Consider the following 11,043-nt stretch of genomic DNA (forward strand, 5'->3'; position numbering starts at 1 on the left):
AATAAAGTTGCCCGGGGGTCAGAGCTATTAGAGCCATAGACAGAGTATGGCAGTGGTGGCGCACGCCTTTAATCCCATAGATCTCTGTGTGTTCAGGGATACAGCCAGCATTGGAGACATATGCCTTTAAGACCTGGGGGGCTGTACATACAGACAGTGATGAGGCAGTCACGTGTTTGGGTTTACAACCAATGAGAAGGCAGAATGACTATGAAACGACTTACACACAGGGAATTAGCTCTCTTTCAGGAAACTAAGACCACTGCAGGAGGAAGGGTGAGATTTTAGCTCTGAGCTCTGACCTCTTGGCTTTCTCTTTTACATTGTTTCTGTGTTTCTTATTTAATAAGACAGTTGGTTACATTTACAGATCTGTACCTTTAAAGAACTGTAATTATCTTTTTACTAATTTACTGAAAGATTCAAATCAATCTGAAGTATGGTACAGCCTAACAGATGTATCTTTGGGGTCCTAAGAAGAAACATGTGGCACTCAAATGGAATAACCTGAGCTAATTTGATAGAAGGGTTATTTATCAAAGTGTGTCAAGGGTTTAAAGAAATCTTAGAGAGCTGAATGATGAAGGACTGCTGAAAACAGGGATAAGATTTCCTCCCATCACATGAGAAGCAATTTGCAATTCACAGAAGAAAAGAGATTGGTGGGACATCTGACAGAGGGCTGATCTCCAAAATATATAAAGAACTCAAGAAACTAGACATCAAAATAACGAACAATGCAATTAAAAAATGGGCTACAGCATGAAACAGAATTCTCAAAGGAAGAATTTCAAATGTCCAAAAGACATTTAAGGAATTGTTCAGCATCCTTAGTCATCAGGGAAATGCAAATCAAAACAACTCTGAGATACCATCTTACACCTGTGAGAATGGCTAAGATTAAAAGCACAGAAGACAGATTATGTAGGAGAGGATGTGGAGCAAGGGGAACACTCTTCTACTGTTGGTGGGAGTGCAAATTTGTATAGCCACTTTGTAAATCAGTGTGGCAGTTTCTCAGAAAATTGGGAATCAATCTTCCTCAGCACCAACTCTTGGGCATATACCCAAGGAATGCTCAATCATACCACAGGGACACATGCTCAACATAGCAGCATTATTCCTAATAGCCAGAACCTGGGAACAACCTGGATGCTCCTTAACTGAAGAATGGATTAAGAAAATTTGGTACATATACACAATGGAGTACTACTCAGCAGAAAAAACAATGACATTATGACGTTTGCAGACAAATGGATGGAACTAGAAAATACCATCCTGAGTGAGGTAACCCAGACTCAGAAGGACAAACATGGTATGTACCCACTCATAAGTGGATACTAGATGTAAAGCAAAGGATAACCAGACTACAACACACAACTCCAGAGAAGCTAGCTAAAAAGGAAGGCCCAAAGATGGACACAATGATTGCCCTGGGAAGGGGGAAAAGATGAGATCTCCATGAGTAAATTGGAGATGAGGGGTGGGCAATGGAGGGTAGGGGACAGAGGATGAGAGCATAAGGGAATGCGATGGTTGAGCTGGAACAGGGATGGAGTGGGAAAGCAATGAAAGAGATACTATGATAGAGGGAGACATCATGGGGATAGAGAGAACCCGGGTGCTAGGGAAGTTGCCATAAATCCCCAAGGATGACCCCAGTTTGGACTACTAAAAATAGTGGAGAGGGTGCCTGAACTGAGCTGGCTTACTCCAGTGATCAGATCAGTGAATACCCTGTCATCACGGAGCTTTCCTCCAGTGAATGATGGAAGCAGATGCAGAGATCCACAACAAAACATCAGGCAGAGCTCCAGGAGTCCAGTAAACGAGAGAGAAGAGAGATTCTATGAGTAAGTGCATCAAGATCATGATAGGGAAACCTGCAGAGACAACCAAACCCAACTAGTGAGAACTCATGAGAATTTTAGCAATGGCTGTGGAGCCTGCATGGGACTGGGCTAGGACCTCTGCATTGTGAGAAAGTTGTGTAGCTTCATCTGCTTGGGAGTCCCCTTGGCGGTAGGACCAGAATCCATCCCTGGTGCATGAGCTGGCGTTTTGGAGCCCACTACCTATGATGGGAATCCCTGCTGCAGCCTTGAGGTAGGGGAAAGGGCTTGAACTTGCCTCTACTGGATGTGCTTTCCCATGGGAGGCCTTGCCTTCTTGTGGAGGGAAGTAGGGGGTGGGCTGGGAATGGGAGACTGGGGGTTGGGAGGAGGAAAGAGGGGGATCCTTGATTGGTGTGTAAAATGAGTGGGAAAAAAATATTTTTTTTCATTTTTTAAATTTATTTATTAAATTTAATTTTACATATCAGCCACGGATTCCCTTGTTCTCCCTCCTCCTACCCACCCTCTCCCACTCCCCACCCCCACCCTTCCTCCCAGCCCACTCCCCATTCCCATCTCCTCCAGGGCAAAGACTCCCCCGAGGATTGAGTTCAACCTGGTAGATTCAGTCCAGGCAGGTCCAGTCCCTTCCTCCCAGGCTAAGTCAAGTGTCCCTGTATAAGCCCCAGGTTCCAAACAGCCAGTTCATGCACTGAGGACAGGACCTGGTCCCACTGTCTGGATGTCTCCCAAGCAGATATTGGTGAGAGAAACATCTCTCTACCACAGCATTGCCTTATCAAGGTTAGCAATCACATCTCAGAAATGAAAGCCAACCAGACTGAAATACTCCAATGGCCATCACTTCCTTTTTTTTCTATCCCGAAAAAAGTAGACTACTGTTTCCTAAGGAAACTTTCCACTCAGAGCTTTTGCATCTATTCTGATCCCCCTGACACATGGGACATAGAAACTCTGCACAAAGTTTCAATGATTGATATCCAAGTGAAGGTATCCTGAGATTTCATAAATTGCTATAACAAAAAATTATGATCAGAAAAAGCAATTCCATCCCTAAAGCACACGTTTATCCCCAGGATAAAGGAAGGTTCTGGATTATCCATCTGCCAATCTAGAAAAGAAGAAAGCCTAAATAACAAGTGAAAACAGTACCTGAGACCCAGGGGTGTATGACACTTTCCCTCTCCCTCCAGGCCTGTCATGGCATGGCTAAGGTTCTTGTATCAGGTTCTGTCAAGAATCCTGCCCACATCATAGTCCTGATTTCCACAGCCAGGAATCATCTCTTCTTTTCTGCTCATTTCCAAAAATGGAAGGCATTATTTCCATGGGTTTCCAAACAAGGCTCAGACAAACATTAAGTAATATTCTATCATATCTCTATCAAATTGAAAAATTTTGAGTTTAACACCTAGTTGCTTTTACTGTGCTTATTGATAATAATTGCAAACAACACAGGACAAAGATGATTAAAATGCAGCTCTCTGATCGGATGTCTTACATTTTTGTAGAGTGTAAGAATAATCTTTTTGGCATAAGAAAAATATATATTGAGTAATCTTCAGCAGTTGGTGGCAAAACAATAACTCAATCTCTCACAGGTGGTGGATTGATGCCAGTCCACTTATCTTTCTATATAACAGCATACTGCAGGCTGGACGATTAAAGCAACAAAAATTAGTTTCTCAGAGGTCTAGACATAGGACACTGAAGGGTCATGGCTCTAGCATAGTTGGCTACTTTCTCCATTGTAACCACTTTTATTGTGTGTCCTCACATAGCCCTTTCTTGCTGTTGTTTATTGAACCAAAGGGAATATGATGTGCACTTTATTATCTTATAAAGGCATCGGATCTATTGTGCTTAGGACCTCACCTTCTTTTCTGGTGTGATACAAGCTAGAGACAATTGGGAAGAGCAAATTAAATTAACTGTAGCTTTGTTTGTGAGGCATTTTATTTTATTTAAATTTTATTTTACTTTACAATACCATTCAGTTCTACATAACAGCCACAGATTCTCTTGTTTTCCCCCTTCCTGCCCCTCTCCCCTTCCCCCCAGCCCACCCCCATTCCTACCTCCTCTAGGGCAAAGCCTCCCCTGAGGACTGAGATCAACCTGATAGACTCAGTCCAGGCAGGTCCAGTTCCCTCCTCCCAGATTGAGCCAAGCGTCCCTGCATAAGTCCCAGGTTTCAAACAGCTAACTCATGTAATGAGCCCAGGACCTGGTACCACTGGCTAGATGCGTGAGACATTTTATTGATTGCTAGTTGATATGAGAGGGCCCAGGCCACTGTGGGCAGTGTCACCCCAGAAATGTTGTCTGGAGTTATAACATAAGGTAGCTGACCTGATCCTGGAGCAAGCTGGTAAGCATGATTCCTCCCTGGTCTCTGTTTCACTTCCTGATTCCAGGTTCCTGACTCCAGATTCCTCCTTTGGCAACTCTGGAGTATGAATTATAACCTGGCAGCCAAATAAATACCCCTTTCCTTAAGTCACTTTTGGTCAGTGTTTTATCACAGCAAACAGTAAGCAAACTAGAATACCCTTGAATTTAATTTTACTTCTGAATAAGTTTAACTGTAACAACTTTGAGTTTTGTATTAGTTCAGTTTGTATTTCTATAATGAAATGTCTTAAGCTACATAAATTTATAAATAAATAAATAAATTTATTTAGTTAACAATTATGGTTTGCGGCCTTTATCTGGTAATACATTACTTGTTGGGAGAGGCCTGGATTGGTAGTACAGGGAATCTTATGAAAAGAGACAGGAAAAATCCCATGTCACAGTTCTGGTTTCTGTCTTTATGTCTAACCCCCACTACTCAATCATAGAACTATACCCTGATAAGCATATACAATTACACCATCTCCCGAATGTCCACCTCTACATGCAATAGTCAGATTAAGTTTCTGGTTTTTCAATGCAACATAGTGGGGATTAAACTCTAGTATATGGTCTCTATACCTTCAGATCATACTGATATCATAGAAAGCTTCAACAAATGAATTTGAATGGTGAATGGGGTACGAGATACAGCATTCTGTCAATTACCCTTAGAATAAATTGTAGAACAATTGAAAGAAGACAAGATTTCAAATATCTATTACCCCGAGTTCTTATTGTCATAGATCAGCTAAAATATTCTTTGAAAGGATGGACTAATCAAATTTTTGAAGTTCGGGAGAATATATGAGATAAAGAGGAAGTTGAGATCTGTGACTGTGAATCAAAAATGCCAGCAGGCCACTAGAAAATGTCCCTGGGAAGTTTAATCTCCTACAGCTGGGAAACTAACTTGGCATAGGACCAAGCCCAACACCTAAATATAACAGAGCTGTTGAGAGCTCAATCCAGCCAGCTAAGGACATTAGTAGGAAATGAATGAAATACTAAAAGATAGAAACATATTGTACACAACACTAAAACATGAATGGTTTAAATGAAAACCTTTGCTTTGTAGTAGAACCAGCATTTTCTTTAAAAAAATAAAATCCAGTATTTCTAGTGACAGTAATTAACTAAAAGCTTTTAAACTTGTAATGCAATCAGACCAGTGAATAGCTTAGATACATAAGTACAATGTCTGGCTCATGAAGAGATGATTCTATATTAATAAAAAAATTCATTCTTGGTGAATCTATATGTAAATGGGTAATATGAGGAATTGAACAATGCAAAAGGATAAGAAAATGCCCCATGTGTACAATTTTCTTCACAAGAGTAACCTTAGAACTCTATATTTAATGTGTTGACTTCAGCAGTAAAATTATAGTAGGTTAGCTAATTAAAACTTGAACACAAGGTGGCTTCAGGCTAATGTGGCTGACATACCAGGAATGAAGTGCATCTTGTAGTATGCAGAATGAAGTGCTTCCTACATGATGTATTCTCTACTAAGCAGCCATATTATCTCAAAAATTCTTCAAGGAAATCTGCAGTCCCAAACGCATTCTACTAAGTTAAAGATTTAGAGATTTAGCTCAGTATTAGAGTAATTGCTTAGCAAGTACAAACCATGGCTTCCAACCTACTCACCCCCAGCACTATTTAAAAAATCTGAAAAAAAAAAGAGAAAGAAAGCCTAACTGACAAAATTTAAAATCCTGCTAAATCAAAATCTATGTTCTAGTAAATGAACACTATGAACTGTATGAACATCAGGGAAAGAAGATAACTGAAGTTCAGCTTGAGGACAGTGATTGGCTAGATCCATCAGAAGACATCTTTCCAACTTTTCCTCCCTTCTTTGTATTGGCACAGAAAAATGTCTCATGAGCTGAGCCTCTAAATAACATTGTTCAGAGCTGTTTCTCTGTGTTTTCATTGAAATTTTGAAAGTTAATGACTTTGGGGAATAGATAATAATTTTCCTACTGACAGGAAAGTTAGGGAGGCTCATTTCCTATAATAAATGACACTTACAAGAGCAAAAAAAAAAAAAACCCATAAATCTGCTGTCATCAACAGTCTGTGGTCCAGACCATTTCACTGATATTTTTGTATTGTCTTTGGTTTGTTTATTTATATTTCATTGATTTCAGCCCTGAGTTTGAGTATTTCTTACTATCTACTCCTTTGGAATATTATTTCTTCTTTTATTGGAGAGGTTTTAATTGTGCCATAAATTGCTAATATCTCTCCAATGTTTTATGTAGACACATAGTGCTATGAACTTGCCTCATAGAACTGACTTCATTGTATCTCATATATTTGATGTGTTGTGTTTTCATTTTTGTTCATTTCGGGGGAGATTTTAATTTCTAACTAATTTCTAATTTAATGTCAAGCTTCCATGAGTTTTTAAGCTTTCTGTTGTAGCTATTTTTATTGATATCCAATTGTAACCCATGGTGGTTAGATAGGATATACAGATTAATTTCAATTTTCTTGCATCTGTTGAGACTTGATTTGAATCAAGCATGTGGACACTTCTGGAGAAACTTCCATGAGAGCCTGAAAAGAAAGTATAATCTTACAGTTGTTGTTTTTTACTATTTGCTCTTTACTCTTTTGGAGGCCCACCACCCAGCTCCCAAATAAACACACAGAGACTTATTCTTTCATATGAATACCCAGAATTAGCTTGGCTAGTTTCTAGCCAGCTATTCTTAACTTAAATTATCCTGTCTGCCTTTTGCCTCTGTGTTTTTAATCTTTCTCTATTCTATATACCTTTCTTCTTATTTCGTGGCTTGCTGTGTAGCTAGCTGGGCGACTGGCCCCTGGTGTCCTCTCTCCTCTTCTTGCTCCTCCCTCTTCTACTATATTATTCTATCTCCCTGCCAGCCCCACCTATTTTGCTCTTCTGCCTTGGCCATTCCACTCTTTCTTAGACCAATCAGGTGTTTCAGGCAGGCAAAGTAACACAGCTTCACAGAATTAAACAAATGCAACATTTAAAAAATGCAACACATCTTTGCATCATTGAATAAATATCCCACAGCATAAATAAATGTAATACATCTTAAAATAATATTCCACAACATAATCTTTTTGATTTGGTGAAATGTTCTGTAAATAACAGTGTAGTCTATTTGGCTTATAATATTATTTAGCTCCATTACTTCTCTGCTTAAATTTGTCTGGAAGGACTGTTTATAAGTGCAAATGGGATATCCTGAAGTCACCCACTATTACTATATGAGTGTCAATATGTGATTTATGCTGTAGTGATATTTCTTTTACAAACTTTGTTGCCCTTATATGGGAGAACAGGGGAATTTGTGGTTATTATGTTGAACTAAATGATGTTGTAAAATAAATTTACTTAATAAAAAAAAAAGAATTACAATATCTTCTTGGTGGATTAAGATGGTCTGAACGGGACTGATAACGTCCACAGGAGGGAGAAAAGCTAGGTCCTCCATGAGGATCTGCCAATTTCTCAGAGAATGGAGAAAAAAAGAAGATGCCAAGCCACTGTTGGTGGTCTGCTACAGGGATGAGATCAGAGAATTGGACATAGAGAAAAGGAAGGAGAATGTAGATTTCTTTCTTGATTCCCAGCCAGTGTGGCCAGTGTATTCCAAGTTACCAAATGCCTCTGGGTTTGATGGCTGAAACAAAGGCTCAGAATTGAGTTTAACTGTGGCTTGATATTATCCACTTAATAGTGCAATAGTGACTCAAATAAATCTATAAATATTTTGATTTCAATCTCATTAACCTGGAAAACTTCCCTAAACCATACTAAAATCAAACAGTGCTTTGAGATGTAATGATTACAAGCAAAAGCAAATGGTCCTGATTAAAGTGGAATGTTCAAGAACTTAACTGTGGTTTAAGCAACACCCAGATCAACCATAGAAAACCAAACCCAGATCTATAATCAAAAAGCAATGTAGATCTGGCTGTGGCGTCTTTGTTTCCCAAAAGCTAAATTAAGAAGATCCTGAAATGCTGATCTTGTTGCCCAACTACAGCTGAGAGTATAAACAAGAAAACAACTATTTTATTGGTTTAGGTGTGAGATTACCACTACTGGAAGTTGAATGTAAATATTTCTTCTATTCTTACAAGAGTTCATGTGTTCTTCTATAGAAGCTGTCTATCTCAAGCTCAATTATTTAAAGAAGAACTATGACCAGGGTGGAGGTCTTAATTCTTCCATTCTCAAAAGGAACCAGGGGTTAAAAATTTCTATCTGAATATGAGAACATTGGTGAAAGGAAGAATAATACTTGAGGCTGGATAGATGGCTCAGCAGTTAACAATTTTTCTTACATATGACACAGGTGTGATTCCCAGCACCCACATAGCAGCTCATAAACATCTGAATCTTTAGTTCTAAGGGAATAAATTTTGATCTCCATAATCATCAAGCATGCGTGCATGTGTTACACATACATACATGTAGACAAAACACTAACATATGTAAAGCAAAATAAAATGTAACGTTTACTACCTCATTTATATTCTGAGATTATAATAATTACATCATTTCCCCCTTAACTTTTCACCCACTAAACTCTCCCAAAACTCCCACCCTATTCACTTTCAAACTTATGGCTTCTTTTTTATGAATGAATTTTTAAAACTATATCCATACATGGCTTTCCATCACATTGTAGTTTAACGGAACCCAAGTTTCTTGACAAGTGACATAGAAGTTTGAGATTAATATTAAGATCTTTTGATATGTTGTATAATTTATTAAATACTTTTATTTTTAGACTTTCTCATTATATATTGAAAACATTGACTACTTACTTTGTAGTGTAGGCATTAAATGTGTTAATTTATATAAATATTTTAATAAGCTGTCTAGAGCACAGTATAGCATGATTCTGAGGATCATTATCATGTATATTGGATATGTTATTTGTACAACAACGTTTTTATCCTTTGTAAGTAATAACAGGAAGTATCTACTACCAATACTACAAGGACCCACTCAGTGACTGACATAATGTAATATTAAATATTGCGTGTCAACTTGAGATTTAGAGTCACCTAGGACACAAAGTCCTACAACAGTAGTTCTCAGCATTCCTGATGCTGTGATCCATTAATAAAGTTCTTCATGTTATGGTGAACCCAAACTGTAAAATTATTCCATTGCTATTTCATAACTGTAATTTTGTTAATGTTATAATTGTATTCTAAATATCTGATATGCAACCTCAAGGGATCAGGAACTATAGAAGAACCACTTCTCTAGAAGTATCTGTTAGTTTTATTTCAAAGGTGTTCACCTAAGATGAGATGATCCACCTGTTCCATGAGCTGAGTTGCTGTGGGATGGTCTGTATGTCAAATTGTTCTGATTGGTCAATAAATAAAACACTGATTGGCCAGTGACCAGGCAGGAAGTAGGTGGGACAAGGAGAGAGGAGAATTCTGGGAAGCAGAAGGCTGAGGCAGAGAAACTGCCAGCTGCCACCAGGACAAGCAGCATGTAAAGACGCCGGTAAGCCACCAGCCACGTGGCAAGGTATAGATTTATGGAAATGGATTAATTTAAGCTATAAGAACAGTTAGCAGCCGGGTGGTGGTGGCGCATGCCTTTAATCCCAGCACTCGGGAGGCAGAGGCAGGTGGATCTCTGTGAGTTCGAGTCCAGCCTGGGCTACCAAGTGAGCCAGGAAAGGCACAAAGCTACACAGAGAAACCCTGTCTCAAAAAACCAAAAAAAAAAAAAAAAAAAAAAGAACAGTTAGCAAGAAACCTGCCATGGCCATACAGTTAGTATGCAATATAAGTCTCTGTGTTTACTTGGTTGGGTCTGAGTGGCTGTGGGACTGGCGGGTGACAAAGATTTGTCCTGACTGTGGGCAAGGCAGGAAAACTCTAGCTACACTGAGTGCTTGGTATTAATAAATTGGAGAATGTAAACTGAACACCAGTATTTCTCTGTCTGTACCTTCTGACCATAGATATGATGTGAGCACTGTTTCACACCCATGCCTGCCACAAATATAATTGTTCTCCTCACTACTAATTCTTCCCTGTCAATATTGAGTGACAAACACATTCTTTCTTAACAATAAAAAACATTACTAATAAACATGTAAAGATGACTGTGAAGTGATGCTTAGAATGATAAAACCAAAATAATCATTGCAATAATAAAATGGTTTTTATATAAATATAAGAGGGATGCAGAGAAATAAATAGATTGCATATATCTGTAAATATAAATTGAAAATAGTATACAAAATACAACAAAAATAGCCAATGTTATATTGTAGTAAATATTGATAAACCTTTAAATTTTCTTTTATATATTTCAGCACTTTTCAGGAAGTGTGGTTTATATGTAGAAAAGAAGTATCATGTTAAAATTAATTATTTAATGAACATTACAAAACCAAGTAATAAAGTAATATGTGAACAGAAAACCATGTAATATTGAATTCGATACCTTTACACTTTATATTTTTCATATATATATGAAATTATAATAATTTAACATAAAAATTACTCATCAATATTTAGATTACACTATCTTTGTCTTATTTAATCATCAATAACTCATGGCAATTTATTTACATGCGCAAGCTTTAGGCAAGGACAGATACTCTGTTCCTGAATTCTTGTTAAGAATCATCCAGTATTTCACAGTTTACATGAAGGGACAGTGAAAAGAATAATAAGAAATGCATGTTTCTGTGCCCGTAGTTATGTCAACACACCATTAAGTAAAGAAACTATTTGAGGAATAGCTTAAAACATC

This window comes from Peromyscus leucopus, chromosome 6 (genome assembly GCF_004664715.2).
Source record: "Peromyscus leucopus breed LL Stock chromosome 6, UCI_PerLeu_2.1, whole genome shotgun sequence".
In the NCBI taxonomy this organism is placed as follows: Eukaryota; Metazoa; Chordata; class Mammalia; order Rodentia; family Cricetidae; genus Peromyscus; species Peromyscus leucopus.